This window comes from Rhagoletis zephyria, unplaced genomic scaffold (genome assembly GCF_001687245.7).
Source record: "Rhagoletis zephyria isolate East Lansing unplaced genomic scaffold, Rhagoletis_zephyria_1.1 Rzeph_scaffold_00640, whole genome shotgun sequence".
Lineage (NCBI taxonomy): Eukaryota > Metazoa > Arthropoda > Insecta > Diptera > Tephritidae > Rhagoletis > Rhagoletis zephyria.
The window spans coordinates 150,915-161,120 of NW_016157724.1; the positions used below are offsets into that span (position 1 = coordinate 150,915).

General features: G+C 37.7%; 1 protein-coding gene and 1 long non-coding RNA gene across 5 annotated transcripts in view; both read right to left on the bottom strand.

The window, feature by feature from the left end:
• Window positions 1-10,206, bottom strand: part of Nin (blastoderm-specific gene 25D) — a 190,233-nt gene that overhangs the window by 147,287 nt on the left and 32,740 nt on the right. The gene's annotated exons all lie outside the window — the stretch shown is intronic.
• LOC108360844 (uncharacterized) overlaps window positions 1-10,206 on the bottom strand; it is a 25,245-nt gene that overhangs the window by 6,687 nt on the left and 8,352 nt on the right. Inside the window, exon 2 of the long non-coding RNA XR_001847195.1 lies at window positions 8,497-8,503. This is a non-coding gene — a long non-coding RNA (uncharacterized LOC108360844). The remainder of the gene's footprint in view (window positions 1-8,496; window positions 8,504-10,206) is intronic.

The following is a 10,206-nucleotide window of genomic DNA, read 5'->3' on the forward strand; positions in this document are numbered from 1 at the left end:
GTTACAAGTGTCTCTCACTAGTTCGCGCCGGCACGGCATACATAATACATTTGAAGCAACTACGGATGAAGCGCTCCACTTTCGGACGCAGATTCGGGAACCAGTACAACCCTTTAATCCTGTCACATGTCTTATCCACCGACTGGTGGCCGAAATTTTCGTGCATTAAGCGGATTATATTATCTTCCATTTCCCCCTGAATATATAAGAGCATACGGGTGTCTTCTACTACTTTATAAACGAGCCCGTCCTGTAATTCAAAACCTGTAACATTCCCCGTTTGGAGGCGCTCGCGTATTTTCTTGATTTCCTCGTCCCGCTCCTGTGCAACCTGTACCTGTACCTGAAATTCTGCTGCCATTGCGCAGCGGCTCAGGGCGTCTGCGTGTCCCATTCCAATACCTCGACGATGGACAATCTTGTAGTTATAGTTCTCAAGCTCTAAGGCCCACCTGGCTATCCTAGCATTTACTTACTTTTTATCGAGAGTGAGTACTAATGAATTACAGTCGGTGACTATTTTAAAGGCTATCCCTTCCAAGTATACCCTAAAGCGCATAGATTATAGCCAGCGTCTCGAGCTCGAAGCTATGATATTTTGCTTCGGCTGGTGACGTGGTTTTCGAGAAATAGGCCACTGCGTGAAGCTTCTTATCATCATGCCGCTGTAATAATACCGCCCCGAACCCAAGCGCGCTCGCGTCACAGTGTAACTTCGTTTCCCTGAAAGGACTATATATCGTCAGAATGGGGCATTTCATTAATTCACCCTTCAGTCTTTCAAAAGCTGCGACACATTCTTCGTCAAAATTATAGTCGGAACCCTTCTTGAGCAAATTTAGTAATGGCTTAGCGACTGTGGAAAATGACGGCACAAAGCGCCTGAAGTAAGAGAATAATCCTACGCACGACTGCAGCTGTTTGTGATTAGTTGGCATAGGGTAATTTTTAATGTCGTTAATATGACTTTCGCTAAGCGTTATTCCATTTGGAGACACGCAATACCCCAAATACTCTATTCGTCTGTAGCCGAATTTGCATTTCTTTAAATTTAGCGTCAAGCCCCGCATCTTAATACGTTCTAAAACGTCTCGTACTAGTGTCTTATGCTCTTCAAAGTCCTTAGTGGCTACCACGATATCATCCATGTATATAATAATTTTTCGTGCGCAAACGAGGTCTCTAAAAATGTGGTTAATGAAACGCTGAAATACTGCTGGCGCATTCTTAAGCCCGAACGGCATTTTTAAAAATTCGTACTGTCCAGTAGGTGTTACAAAGGAAGTGTACTGAACCGATTCCGGTGAGACTTCAACTTGATGGAAGCCACTCTTCAAATCCAGCACAGAAAATACAGATTTCCCCTCCAAGTACTCTAAACAGTCATCGATAAGCGGCAGGGGATAATTGTCCCGAACGGTTATTTTGTTTAAGCCGCGATAATCTACACAGAGGCGCGTCTGTCCGTTCTTCTTTTTAACGAGTACAATGGCTGAAGCGTAAGGGGAGGTACTGGGTCGTATTATACCCTGGGACTCTTAAATCATTCAAAATGTTCTGAACGTCTATCCGCTCTGCAAGAGAAAGTCGGCGTGGTGAGCAATGAAATGGGACCGTCGTCGTCAGGTGAATTTTCATTTTGTAGTAGTAGGGCTCTACTCGGGCCTTTGAGTTTACGTACGACTCCAAGATTAAATTATTTAATTCCTTACGTGGGGTCCAACATCTACGTCTACTTCAGAATCGCAAGAAGCTACTTCTATTTTAAATATCTCTGGTATCTCTGAAACTATACTGCCGCTGGCTACACACCCTACATTACTGGCGTTTTGTTCCTCAGCGTTTATCTTTTCTAACCCGTTGCCATGTTTGTAAAGGCTATGTCTATCAAGAATCCTTGTAAAATCGAAAGGCAGAGAAGTGCTAGTAATTTCCTTTTTATTCATAGAAAGTAATTCATTTTTATCGTATTTATAATTCAATTTTGTTAAACGTATCTGAAATGAGTTCAAAAAGTCACGACCGAGAATTATCGGCAAAAGCGTCTCTTCATCCGGCAGAATATATATTTTAATTTTTCTTGATTGGCGTTTAAATTTGATAAGGCAATCAATGTTGCCCAGAATATTAAGTCTTCGACCTCCAATACCGAAATAATCGCTTGTTGGCTTGTCCGTCTTAGCAGCACATTCTGGGATACAGGATCGTCTTACTAAGCTAATGGGACTGCCGGTGTCGAAAAGAGAGGAAAATTTTCTAAACTCAGCACTTCTCCCCGAATCGATTAAGAAAGCAATACTTACATAGTTTAAGGCTTCAAGCTCTATCATATCTTCCGATTGGACGGCAGCAACAGGTTGAGCGGCACTGGACCTTAGTACCTTCCTGGGGTTGGTGCAGGAGCGGTGATCGTGTCCCATCTTCCAGCATCGGAAGCACGACCCATTTGGACGGAGGGGGTGCGGGCAGTTGGGCTTCATGTGCCCCCGCTGGGAGCAATTAAAACAAAGCGGCAAATCTTTAACGGCAGTAACGTTTCCCTGTGGTTGATGCGTCATCGTTGATTTCACTGGAGCAGCAGGAGTTAGGCGTCGCTGGTTTGCTCCTACCTTTAGATACTTCTCCTGGTATCTATTCACTTGGGCCTTTAGCTCTTCTAATGTTCGGGTCGTCATCAGAAGATGGATGTTCGCAACTTGGTGTTGAATCCCGTCCAGGATGAAATCAACCACCTCGCCCTCTCCTATATCACCTTGCTTCGCCAACGACTGCATCGTGAGGATATAAAAGTGTAGGCTCTCGCGTTCCTTTCTCCAGCGCCTTTCAGCTGGCAGTCTGTAAACGTCTTGGCGGCTAATGGTTGTTTTAAACTCTTTTATAAGAGCTTCCTTTAACTCAGCATAGTTTAAAGTGGTGGTCGTGGAGAGGAATAGTCGAGCCGTCCCATCGAGTGAGCGGCGAAGGCTCAGTAGTTTGAAGTGCTCGTCGGCGTCGACGTTCCGCATGATCGCTTCGAAGTCCGTAACGAAAAGCTGAATCGACTGCACGCTATTCTCCCCAGTAAACTTCGGAACGGCGTGTTCGATGTCTCTGAAGTCTACCTTTCGCTCGCTTCCACGGGACACCTGACCTTCTTGTTCCTGTATCTGTCGCTTCAACTCTAGGAGTTCCCTCTTTTTTCTTAGTGCGGCCAACTCTTCGTCTAGTGCGTTGATAGGGGGCTTTGCATTAGTGACAGCAGTACTTTTGTTAGGAAGGGTTACGGCTAGCTCGTCTAAAGCGGCAGTTTTGGCGTCAGTCTCGGCGCATTGGTATGTTTTGCGGCAACGGCAGCGGCGGAACCAACAGTAACGCCACTGTCAACGGCGGTGGTGGACGTCTCGGCAGCAGTGATACGTCTGGCGGTAATGGCACATTCATTAGCGGCGTCGGCAGTGGATCCATTTAGGTCGGCAGTCTGGGTAACAAAGGCACGTTCCTCTCTGACGGTGGTTTCCATAACGGTTACCCCTCCAGCGGCAGTAGAATTTCCAACGGCTACACTATCGTCAGCGGCACTTATGTTACTGGCGGCCGATTTTCCGTCAATGTCAAAACCGGCAAAGCCTTCGGCACCAGTTGACAGAAAAGTTTCAACTCCGGGAAAACCTCCGGCTGTGGCTGATGTTGGGGTGCTGGCAATTCTGTGTTCCCCGCTTGTGTTCTCCTCGCGGCCAGCTTCTTCCATGTGTTGGGCGTATAAACGCTTAAGTTGGGCGGCACTTGCTTTCGAGGGCGCGCTAATGCAAGCGGCCCTCAGTTTTTGAACCAGAAGCTCGTTCGGCATATTTTGGGTTTAAGACCACACCTGAGCTAAAAAGAAATTCCTTGGCCTGAAGGTTATGCCGCTTCTTTATTTTTAGGTTCAACTTTTAGGTTTTACAACGCTTTTTAATTTTTTCTCCTTCTCTCTTGATCGCCTGATCTCGAACAATCTCTACCAGGAAAAGTATGACTCGTTTTTTCGAAGAGTTGCCAACTTATCCCTAGCCTACTTATATTATTTCCCTTATACTACGTTCACACTAGCCTACGTATGTTATTTCTCTTATACTATGTTCACAATACTGAACGTTTTAAACATTGTCAAGGGTTGAAACTCGTTTCCAGTATGTTTCTGGGGTTGCTGATTACGGATCTGATGTCAGATTTGCAAAATTCAAAATGGCGGTTAAGAGTTTCAAAGAAATCCGGTTAACAATGGCGGTTAAGAGTTTCAAACAAATCCAACAACCACGCTGTCGAGTTTAAATAGCGGCAAATCAGCTGCACTTGATAGTAGTTGGTTGAATAAGGAAAATGAATTAGCAACAAGAGTTTACGGGATGTACATGGCTCAGTGGATAACGCTTCTGACTTTGAACATCGATTACGCAGGTTCGATCCCTGCTGAAGTCTAGAAAAAAAGAAGTCTGATGAGGAGATGTGGTGATCTCCGAAATAGCTGCTATAACTTCTATCGCCTAGACTTTGTTGCTTTTTCAATTTTTCCTAATAAACAATCGTGGTACAAAGCTCTTTAAAAAATAGTAAAAAACAATATGTTAATAAGCCACAATAACATTGACAAATCCAATCATTTTGTTAACAGTTGGTCGCCATTTTGGATCCACCATTTTGAATTTTGAAAAACTGACTTCAGATTCCTAGTTAGCAGCCCCAGAAACCCACCGGAAACGAGTTTCAACCTTTGACAATTTCTAAAACGTTCAGTATCAACGTTTTAATTTTAGTAATTTTTGTTTATTTGATCGCCATATTGGATCCGCCATTTTGAATTAAAAAAAAAATTGACTTCAGGTTCGTAATCGGTGACCCCAAAAACTCTGGAGTGCCGAGTTTCAAATAAATCTAACCATTTTTTTTTTAATTTATCGCCATTTTGGATCCGCCATTTTGAATTTTGAAAAACTAACTTCACATTCCTAATTAGCAACCCCAGAAACTCCCTGGTAACAAGTTCCAACCCACGACAATGCGTAAATCGTTCAGTATCACCGTATTAATTTTACTAGTGGCTTTTTGAGAGCATATTTTCGGGAACTAGGCCCATTCTCACTGTCCAAGACAGAAGTGTAATTGAGGGAATGTTCCCCAATAATACCAGAGTATTTATATGTAAAAACCACATTTTAAACTGCATTTTAACATGTCAAGAAAATAAAAATTTTGGAGCATCAGCGTTTTTATAAAACCAGCACGACCTCTAAGAAAACTTTTTTTTTTTAAATAAAAAAATACGTGTCCCTTTTTTTATCACAAATAACAATATTCTGATGTAGCGTTTATGAATTTCCAAAAAGAGTGTTTTTATGCACTACTCTAATATATATGCACTAGTAAAGGTTTTTATTCATATTTAAATAGCAGTGCTTTTGATGTGGGCCCCATAAAATGAAAGTTATTTAGTGAGGGTTTCATTATTTAAAAGTCCGGGAACAGCTGCACTAGAAAAGTACATGAATAAATTGGATATGGCTTTACAGAGCATTAATAAAGTTTCCAAAACATTAAAAATTCTTGTTATTCTTGCCCATGTTAGAGAAGGTTTAAAGTATATAGATCATAATAACGGGACCATATAACCACAACGTTCCCATCGTTGGACCTGAGTAACTCTGAACGTGGTTCACATAACTCACCTATATACATCAAGCTTTTAATGCACAATAGGTCTTGATAATACTTTCATATTCCAATAATACTCAAATTTTAGGCCCTATGGTTGCGCCTAATTCAAATATGAAATGTGTAAATGTGTATATAATTTGTATATACATATGTATACAGAGAACGAAAAAAACAATAGCAAACGTTTCGATATCGTTTAGTTTCGCTCATAGAAGGTAACGAAACACAACCGATTCAAATCACTCGGAAACATTTCGCGAGCTGTAACTTTACTCTGCTATCGTACGCGATAGCTAACGCAAACCAAACAACCACAGCAAACCAGCAAACCACAATCGAAACCATGCAAGTGAGCAAAAGAACAAACGATTCGTTTGGTTTGTGCTCGGCTTCCGTTGAAACATATCGTGTATTGTTAGCGCTCAAACTTTTCGTACTTGTTGTGGCAATGGGTAGTGCACGTTCGGTTTGTTTTCGTACTCTGTATGTATATATGTATATAATATATGTATGTTTATATACGCTGCAGCAAAATTTAGGGACAGTCTGGCAAAGCGCTAGTTCCGCCATACAAATTTCAGAACTGTCTCTGAACTACTGCAAAAGGGATGCAGAGTTGGACGGTTGAAACTCATATGTTGCTAGTTGCGCTGTCATCAATGTTACTCATCCTGGTCATGTGAAAGCTGACAAAATATGCACAAATGTAATATATTATATTTTTTCGATTTTCTTAGACCCTAAAACTAATAAGAAACTGTTTACGTTTATTTAATATGTAATTCTCTACATAGTTGATAGGGCAACTGCTAAAATATTTCCACAAAAGTCGTTATTGCTAGCATTAATGTCATTTTTTATACATATCTACGTACGTATAAAATTGAATGCAAAATATAAAATTTAGTTAAGCAACACTTGGCAGCAAAGGTCGGCGTACACCATTTCTTTTTTAAATATTCACAATATATTGAGAGTTAAAATTTGTTATTATTTAAATGATCATGCTTAAAATAAAATCATATAAACCGTATTTTAAAACTTTATACAAATAAAGTTAAATTTAACGACTTTTCATCAAAATGTTTGACCTTTTAATCGGATTTAAAAAAAAAATAAACAAAAGTGGTAAACAATCTCACTTTGAAATGGGAGTGCTATGGATATGAACGATACTGTACATACGTAAATATATCACTGAGCACCCGAAATGTTTAGTTATGCAGTCATTTTTTCTTATTTCCAATGTTTTTCATTTTAAATATTTTTCGTTAAGTTTCTATTTACGTACTATGTCTTATACTCCATAAACCATTTAAATTCAAACCCCGAACTGTGCTTCAAACTTGATAAACTCTAAAAACTGTTTTCAAATTTCAAAATTTTTAATCAGAGATATTTTTATAAATATTTCGATTATTCTGTTTTGTAACCCATCAAATTTTAGTGTAGTAAAGGTGGTGGAATAATAACAAGGTGTTGTCAGTAGCGACGTGTTTGTTGTGATTTTGACAAGATCGGCATGCTTATTTTCAGTGCTGCCGATCTTAATTTTTATACTACTATTCGTTGGGAAATAGTATCTAAAATACTCCATTTTAGTAATTCGTTTTATCGCGATTTTTAAAGAACTTCGTGTTTTCAGAACAATATTAATATTTAAAATTGCTGGTTTGTATAATTATTGTCCTCAAAAAGTAGAAAAATAAAAGATATCGTGGTTATCAATGGAAAAAACGTACACAAAAATCGTATGGAAAGGCGCTTTCTTATATTCAAATAACTTTTGCTGCATTGTCATAATATTGAGCCAAATGAACTACTGATACACTAGAATAGAGTGGCTGCTGGTAATAGGATGTTTATTATGATATTTAGGTAATCTATTTAGAAAATCATTTACAGTCTTATAGGAGATTATTGGCTCTTATTAATATATGTCAAGCGTGGGCTGTAACTTATCAGGCTTATAAGCCTGTAATTATACATTTTTCTACATTTAATTTGAAATAGTTATGCACGGATTAAGGTAGTAAATAATTAGTACCTTTTCTAGTACTTTAAAATGCGTGACCGGAATAGACCTGCCGAAAAAGTGAGGTTAATTTACTGACAACACCTTGTTATTATTACACCATGGTAAAGTGTAATCTTGCATCTTAAACGAAAATATTTAAATAGGAGAATACCTTCAAGAGCGTGCGTAAAATGAGTTATCAAAAATCAGCACGACTAATTAAACTAAAATTTAATGGGCTATAGAACTGCATACTTATAAACTCTATATTAAAATATAGAGTTTTTATAACAGTTTCTAGAATTCTACTAATTTCCAACACAGTTAGAAACGTGAATTTATTCGTTTATGTTATAATACTTATGAACCATCCTTAAATAAAAAATTTACGAAAAATATTTAGCATGAAAACCATTGTGAATATCCAAAATTCTATATTTCTTATTAGATGCCGGAAGTCTATGTATTACTTATATTTCAATACATTTAATACAATTTAACGCCGAGTTATCACAAATAAATAAGCATTCAATAAATCACCGTTCTCATTTTTTGACACGACTTAATTTAATATTTTTAATTATAAGTATCCCAGAAATACTCCTTATACTTACGTAAACAATATAAATTATTTTTAAGAATAACGGCTTTAGAAAATAAAGGAATAATAGACACTACAGTAAATTAGGTCAAAACAAATAGCTATTTAAACATAAAATGAAGTATTTTTATTTACAAAATTGTATGCGTGCTTATTTAAAGAAAAGGCTCTATACTATACTTGCTAGAACCAGCTCAGAACTAGCCACATTTTTTCTAGCCCGAAGGTGACCCTTTTTGAACTATCTAAGAACTGTTGTTATATGAACTGTCTCAGAACCATCTAAGCCAGTCAGCTCACAACAAGTTCAAAAGTTCTGCAGAGGGCGACGATTGTCACTTCGTAGGACATCGCCATGTTAAAAAAAAAACAGTTGAAAGCGATTTCCTACGAAGTGACAATTGTCGCCCTCTGCAGAACTTTTGAACTTGTTCTGAGCTGACTCTGGCTTAGATGGTTCTGAGACATATATATATACATATATATATATAATAACCTTTATATACAATTCATATACGATTCCTGCATTGTTAAAATGATAAGTATTAGTAAAAGTAAGTAAGTATTTCGTTTAAATGTAAAATATAAAAATGTGAATATATCGGAAATACGATTTTGATCTCGATGGATTTTGAACCTACAAATGATGTAGAAAAAGGCTTTGAAAGCCGATTTCAGGCACACTTTTATAAATCTGAAGACTGGTTCACTGGACCACCATAACTACGCAACCATGTTTTTAACAGGCGAAGGGTTGAAAAACTTCTTTCTTAAGTAGCGTTACTTGATGGAAAAGCATATTCGTCGTATTAACCAAGAACGAATGGGAATGGCTTTACGCTTATCTTATTGTTCCATTGTTCTANAACATATCATCAGGAACGTTCTAAAGAATAAATAAACAAAAAAGTTTATTCCAAACGTTCAGAATGAATAAAGAAATGCAGCCATTAAAGGAGACTAAAAAAAATACAAAATTTGAGACTAAATTTAAGTCATATTACTTGGTGAATTTATATAAAATGTATTTAATAATCTTATAAGGAAAAATAAGTTTAAAAAAAAGATAAGCGATATCAACAGAATTAATGAAATAAATTATAGATGATAATTGAAACATTGATCTAGATGGCCAGTTTAAACCTAATTTTGAGAAAAATAATTAAAAATAACTTATCTGTAGTTGCTTTGGTTCATAATGTTCTTCGTAGCAGCCGGAATGGAGTTCCAAATACTTATGGCATTGACGAAGAACAGCCTTGTTGAACTCGCATAATTGAAGTCTGGCAAAACCAAATTAAACCAGCGCGCAGATTTGCAAAAAAACAAGTTTATTGTATAAGTAAGTAGGTGTCTTTGTTGATATCAGACGATATAAGAATATGCAGCTTCTAGCTTTTAGGTAGTCAACTATGTTACAGCCTAACAGCCGAGTTCTCCAAGCAGAGATGTGATCANAACAGAATTAATGAAATAAATTATAGATGATAATTGAAACATTGATCTAGATGGCCAGTTTAAACCTAATTTTGAGAAAAATAATTAAAAATAACTTATCTGTAGTTGCTTTGGTTCATAATGTTCTTCGTAGCAGCCGGAATGGAGTTCCAAATACTTATGGCATTGACGAAGAACAGCCTTGTTGAACTCGCATAATTAAAGTCTGGCAAAACCAAATTACACCAGCGCGCAGATTTGCAAAAAACAAGTTTATTGTATAAGTAAGTAGGTGTCTTTGTTGATATCAGACGATATAAGAATATGCAGCTTCTAGCTTTTAGGTAGTCAACTATGTTACAGCCTAACAGCCGAGTTCTCCAAGCAGAGATGTGATCATATCAAAGCAAACTATAAACGTAGCGCGTAACATGATTGAAGACAACATCAATTTTGTGAGCAGAACGTGAGTCTAACTTAT